We start from the raw sequence: 6,382 nt of genomic DNA on the forward strand, positions 1-6,382 counted from the left end.
GCGGCGACCCGCTGCCCGCCTCCACGCCGGCGACCCCGGCCGCCATCGCCGCCCCGGACCCGCGCTCCTCCGCCGCCTCTCCCTCCTACTCCGGCTCTCCGGCGAGTCCCCGGAGCAGTCCGGCGAGCCCGAGCTCCTCCGGCGAACAGGGCTCTCCCCGGCGATCCTCGAACGACGTGCGATCCAGATCTGGATCGGGTTGCTACAGTAAACCCTAATTCGAGGTTGATATTTTTTTGCTAAGTCCCAGGAATTTCACTCCATATGCTCCTGTTTGAGGCCCCGTAACTTTGCATCCGTAGCTCCGTTTTGGACATATAATATATCAAAATGTTTGTCTCGACGAGTACATAATTTCATTCCATTGCATCATTTTCATTTGAGTTCATCTTGATGCCCAAAATGCTGTTAGAAGGAGGTTTTGTGAGTTAATTGTCAGATCTGCTAGTTCATCTTAGACTTTTGTCATTTTTGCCATGATTATTGTGTGCATGCTATGCCTGTGAGTCCTTCATATGTTTTGTTAAGGATTTTGTCTTCTTTCCAGAGATGCAACCCATGCATTTTTAGGATGTGTGTGGTGACTTGTGCAAGCTTGCAAAGTAAGGCACCCGGTAAATCTGTTTTCAGAGACTTAGTTGTTTTCACTAAGTCTGGGATTATTTAGTACATGATGCCATATGTTCAGCTTGTTTCCTAGTGATACGTGCCTCTTTTGAGGATGATCAGTAAAGGAGTTTTGTTAATAATGTTATGATATATCCATCCATGTCTTTGTTTGCAATTATGGAGCACCCTAGCTTGATTCAATCGAGCTCTACTTTTGCTTCGTTGTGAATCTGGGCAGATCGTCAACTCGTTTGCGATTTTGCCGGCGTTGTTGTAATTGATCCGTGCATGTTATGCCATTGTTCTTACCATGTCTAGCTTGTATTTTGTGCCTTCTTAAAGGATGTATGCTTGTCTTGCCATGACTTGCACCGCAGTGAGTGCATCGAGCTCGTCTACATGCCTTCGTGAGTTATATTTCAGCATGTCTCAGTTTTCACTAAGTCTGAAAACTGATTATGTTTTTGCTATGTTCGTGTGCCCGTTAGTATATTTTGTGATCCCTTTTGGCCCTAGGTCACTTTGGGACTTTTGTTAAGCTTGTTGAGTAGCTCCATTCCATGTTCTTACTTGTCTTAATCAGGTCATGTATCTTGTTATTTTGCTGCTCCGAAGAGGGCTTTGTGATCTAAAATTTCAGACAAGTGTTAATTTCACTAAGTCTGGAATCTGTTTTGCATTTGCGTTTTTGCCATGCTTGTTTGAACCTCATAATGGATGAATTGGCCGTGGCTCAGTGCTAGTCTTTTGTTAAGCATCTTGTGTGCATCCCTGCCATGTATTTTGTTGTCATGTTTGGTGGCTGTAGCATGTTCATTGCATTGCACTTAGATGCCTACTTGCTGTAAATCGCAGACCAGTGTCATATCTTAAAACGCTTGCCATTTCCAAACCGTAACTCCGACTCCAATGATCTTTATATCGTTTTCAAGCGATTTCATCCCCTCTATCCAGTGGCACACTTGGTTTTCCAAGTTGGGGCCAGGTTCATGCATTTCCTGTCATATCTTGCATTTTGCATCCCGCATCGCATCCCGCATAGCATATCATCATTTCATCATATTGCTTGGTCTTGCACGTGGTTGATTGTATCCTTGTTGCTTGTTTATCTTGTTGGGTAGAGCCGGGAGACGAGTTCGCTACCGAGGAGCCCGTTGAGTTTGCTTGTGAGGATCCAGTCAACTCTGACAACTGTGCAGGCAAGATGATCATACCCTCGAAATCACTACTATCTTTGCTATGCTAGTTTGCTCGCTCTTGCTATGCCAATGCTACGATGCCTACCTTTTGCTTGTCATCCTCCCAAATTGCCATGTTGAAACTCTAACCCACCTTGTCCTAGCAAACCGTTGATTGGCTATGTTACCGCTTTGCTCAGCCCCTCTTATAGCGTTGCTAGTTGCAGGTGAAGATTGGAGGCCGTTCCTTGTTGGAACATCATTTATTTACTTGTTGGGATATCATTATGTTGCTATGTTATCTTAATGCATATATATACTTGGTGAAGGGTGGAAGGCTCGGCCTCTCTCCTAGTGTTTTGTTCCACTCTTGCCGCCCTAGTTTCCGTCATATCGGTGTTATGTTCCCGGATTTTGCGTTCCTTATGCGGTTGGGTTATAATGGGAACCCCTTGATATTTCGCCTTGATTAAAGCTTGTCTAGCAATGCCCAACCTTGGTTTTACCATTTGCCACCTAGCCTTTTCTTTCCCTTGGGTTCTGCAGACTCAAGGGTCATCTTATTTTACCCCCCTGGGCCAGTGCTCCTCTGAGTGTTGGTCCAAACTAGAGCCCCTTGCAGCGCCACCTCGAGGAAACTCGAGGGCTGGTTTTGTTGTACGGATTGCTTATCCGAGTGTGCCCTGAGAAAGAGATATGTGCAGCTCCTATCGGGATTTGTCGGCACATTCGGGCGGTGTTGCTGGTCTTGTTTTAACCTGTCGAATTGTCTTGTTGTACCGGGTTACCGAGTCTGGTCGGTGTGTCTCAGGTGGAGGTCTATTCCTTCGTTGACCGTGAGAGCTTGTCATGGGCTAAGTTGGGACTCCCCTGCAGGAATTGAACTTTCGAAAGCCGTGCCCGCAGTTATGGGCAGATGGGAATTTGTTAATGTCCGGTTGTAGATAACTTGAACCTTAATTAATTAAAATGAATCAACTGAGTGTTATACCGTGATGGCCTCTTCTCGGCGGAGTCCGGGAAGTGGACACGGTGTTGGTGTTATGCTTGCGCAGGTTGTTCTTCTAGATTCTCGCTCGCGCTTTGCCTCCTCTTCTCGCTCTCTTTTGCGAATAAGATAGCCACCATATAAGCTAGTCGCTTGCTGCAGCTCCACATATTTTTGCCTCACCCCTTCCTATAAGCTTAAATAGTCTTGATCGCGAGGGTGCGAGATTGCTGAGTCCCTGTGGCTCACAGATACTATAACTCTAGATGCAGGTCCAGGTGATTCCGCTCCAGGTGACGATTACGAGCTCAAGTGGGAGTTCGACGAGGACTCTCTGTGTTACTACGTGTCTTTTCCTGATGATCAGTAGTGGTGCCTAGTTGGGGTTCGATTCAGGGCCTTGTCGCATGTTGGGTTCTTTTCCATTTTGGCGCCGTAGTCGGGCCATGAGTGTTTGTATGATGGATGTTATTTATGTACTTTGATGTGACGGGGCGAGTGTAAGCCAACTATGTATCTCCCCCTTTATTATATATTACATGGGATGTTGTAATGATTGCCTGACTTGCGACATTGCTTTCAATGCGGTTATGTCTCTAAGTCGTGCCTCGACACGTGGGAGCTATAGCCGCATCGAGGGCGTTACAAGTTGGTAATCAGAGCCTTCCCCGACCTTAGGAGCCCCATTGCTTGATCGTTTTTAGCGGCCGAGTTGTGTCTAGAAAAATGTTTCGAGTCATTTAGGAATTATATATCGAAGAGTTTAGGAATTCTTTTTACTTCCCAGTCTCCTCATCGCTCTGGTAAGGCATCCTGACGTAGAGTTTTGACTCTTCTCTTCTCAAATTTCACTAAAAAAAATTTAGGATCACGCGAGTATCTTGGAATCGTTCCGTTGGCTTATGATGAGAACATTGACTTGGTGCCTCCTGTCAGGGGTTTAGTGGAAGTGTCCCGGGGAGTTGAGCTCTGAGGTGTTGTCATCATAATTTTATCGTTGCAATTCTGGAATACTTGAGATATGTTCGCCGACATCGAAAATCTCTTTTATGCAGTTCGTTGGTGAGATAACCTTGACGCCACCCAGTACTGGGGCAGGAGTTCGGGAGTATCGCCATAACTTGTATAATGGATGCTTTTCGAAGGTTGAGGTAGATGGTTTCCGAAGTTTTCTTGGTTATGTGTTGAAGGATGGATACAGTTGGATGTAGGATTTGCTAGTTTGGGTGAGATATTATGCTTCCCCTGTATCCCCAACACCTGATTGCATAACCGGAAAGGTTCGGGAGTTTCATAGGTGGGAATTCTATTAGCTCTAGTTTTTCTTCCACGGATATTGGTTTGAGATTGGGATTTCTTACTGATTATTCGTTCTTGATCTGTACCTTGTTGATTTATTTCTCTACCTTAATTCTACGTGGCTTCTCAATTTATGGATATGTGACCATTTGAAGAGGAATGCATTCGTTCATTTTGTTCGGATGTGAAGACTATATGTTGCAATTTTCATTCCGTTGGATTCAGCTTCAATATTTTTATCTGTCTATGTGCTAACGGTGGTCAACCTCTTCAGGATGGCTCCCGCTAAGAGCACCAGTCAGAACCAGAATCAAGATCCGCCACCGCCTCCACCTCCTCCTGAGGCATGGCAAGCTGTGATGGCCGCAACCAATGCAAACACTCAGCTGATCATGCAAATTCTTCAAGAGCGCAATCAAGGCAGTCAAGGGAATCAAGGCAGCAATCAGAGTCACTTTGCTACACTCAACCAGTTCCTTGCTAACGGGCCAAAGACTTTCAGCATTTGTGTTGAGGCAACCGATGCTGACGATTGGCTTGTGGATTTGTGCAAGCATTTCGAGTGCAGTAACGTCAGGCCTGAGGACTTTGTCAAGTTCGCTTCCTTCCAACTCAAAGATCAAGCTGCAGAATGGTTCCAGTAGTACAGGGATTCCAGAGGTGGACGTGTTATCACTTGGGATGATTTCCGTCGAGATTTCCGAGCTCATCATATTCCGCAGAGCGTGGTTGAAAGCAAGCGTGAGGAATTCCGCAATCTGAAGCAAGGCTCTTTGTCTGTCTATGACTATAACAAATTGTTCCAGAAGCTTGCCCGCTTTGCCAAGCAGGACGTGCCTGATGAGAAGAGCATGATATACCAGTTCAGGGGTGGTCTCAGGGAAGATATTCAGCTCGCTCTTGTTCTCTTCGAGCCCTTGAGGTACGATGAGTTCTACAACATGGCACTGAGGCAAGAGGCTGCTCAGTTGAGGTGTGATGCTTCCAGGAAGTGAGTCAGGGATGTTACTCCTTCTTCCTCTACTCAAGTGGCCAAGCAGCAGAAGTTTTGGCTTCCTCCTCCTCCATTCCGTCAGCCGTATCAGCAGAAGAGCAAAGGTGGCAGTGGTTCTTCCCACCCACCCAACCCAGGCTTTCAGAACAAGACTTCGTCTCAAGCTCCAAGATCGAGTGCTCCGTATCACCGTCCGCTTTCAGAGGTCACGTGCAACAAGTGCCAACAGAAGGGTCACTATGCCAACAAGTGTTTCAACCAGAGGCGGCTTCCTCCTCCTCCTCCTGTCAGATCGGCAAGTACAGCTGTGGTAAAGCATAACCCCAAGCATGCCAAGGTCAACTTGCTGAATGCAGCTCAGGCAGAGGAATCACCAGATGTGATCATGGGTAACCCTCCTGTTAATGATATTCCTGCAAAAGTTCTTTTTGACACTGGTGCATCGCATTATTTCATGTCGAGACCTTTTGCATCTAAGCATGATTTTGTTACTCAAGTGTTGCTGAAGCCGTTGGCTATCGTCTCTCCGGCCCGTCAAATGACATCTCGAGTTTGCGTTCCGGATGTTACTATCACTTTGGGTGACTATAAGTTCATGTCCTCTCCAAATGTTCTTGGTGACTCAGATATTGATCTTATTCTCGGAATGGATTGGCTTTCTAAGCACAAGGCTCAGCTTGATTGTGCAGCCAGGCAGATTCAATTGACTCATTCGTCTGAGGATGTAATTGTCTTTGCCGCTCGGGATAATACCATCCGTCTGTTTTCTCTCAATGAGAAGGGTGAATTGGATGCCATCTCTCAAATTCCAGTCATTTGCGAATATCAAGACGTCTTTCCAGAAGAGCTCCCAGGAATGCCTCCGCACCGGCCAGTTGAATTCGTTATTGAACTTGAGCCTGGCACGGAACCTGTGTGCAAACGTCCTTACAAGCTCGGACCTGAAGAGTTGAAGGAGCTGAAAAAGCAACTCGATGAGCAAGAAAGAATGGGTCTCATCCGGCCTAGTTCTTCTCCGTGGGGTTGTGGTGTTCTTTTTGTGAAGAAGAAGGATGGAACGGACCGACTTTGTGTTGATTACCGTCCGGTGAACAAGAAGACCATCAAGAACAAATACCCACTTCCCAACATCAATGAGCTGTTCGAACAACTCAAAGGTGCTCAAGTATTCTCCAAGCTTGATCTCCATATGGGTTATCACCAGATTCGCATTCGTGAAGAAGATATTCCCAAGACAGCATTCAGAACAAGCTTTGGTTCATATGAATACACTGTCATGTCTTTTGGCCTCGCCAACGCTCCTCCGACGTTCTC

Source organism: Triticum dicoccoides, chromosome 7A (assembly GCF_002162155.2).
Source record: "Triticum dicoccoides isolate Atlit2015 ecotype Zavitan chromosome 7A, WEW_v2.0, whole genome shotgun sequence".
In the NCBI taxonomy this organism is placed as follows: Eukaryota; Viridiplantae; Streptophyta; class Magnoliopsida; order Poales; family Poaceae; genus Triticum; species Triticum dicoccoides.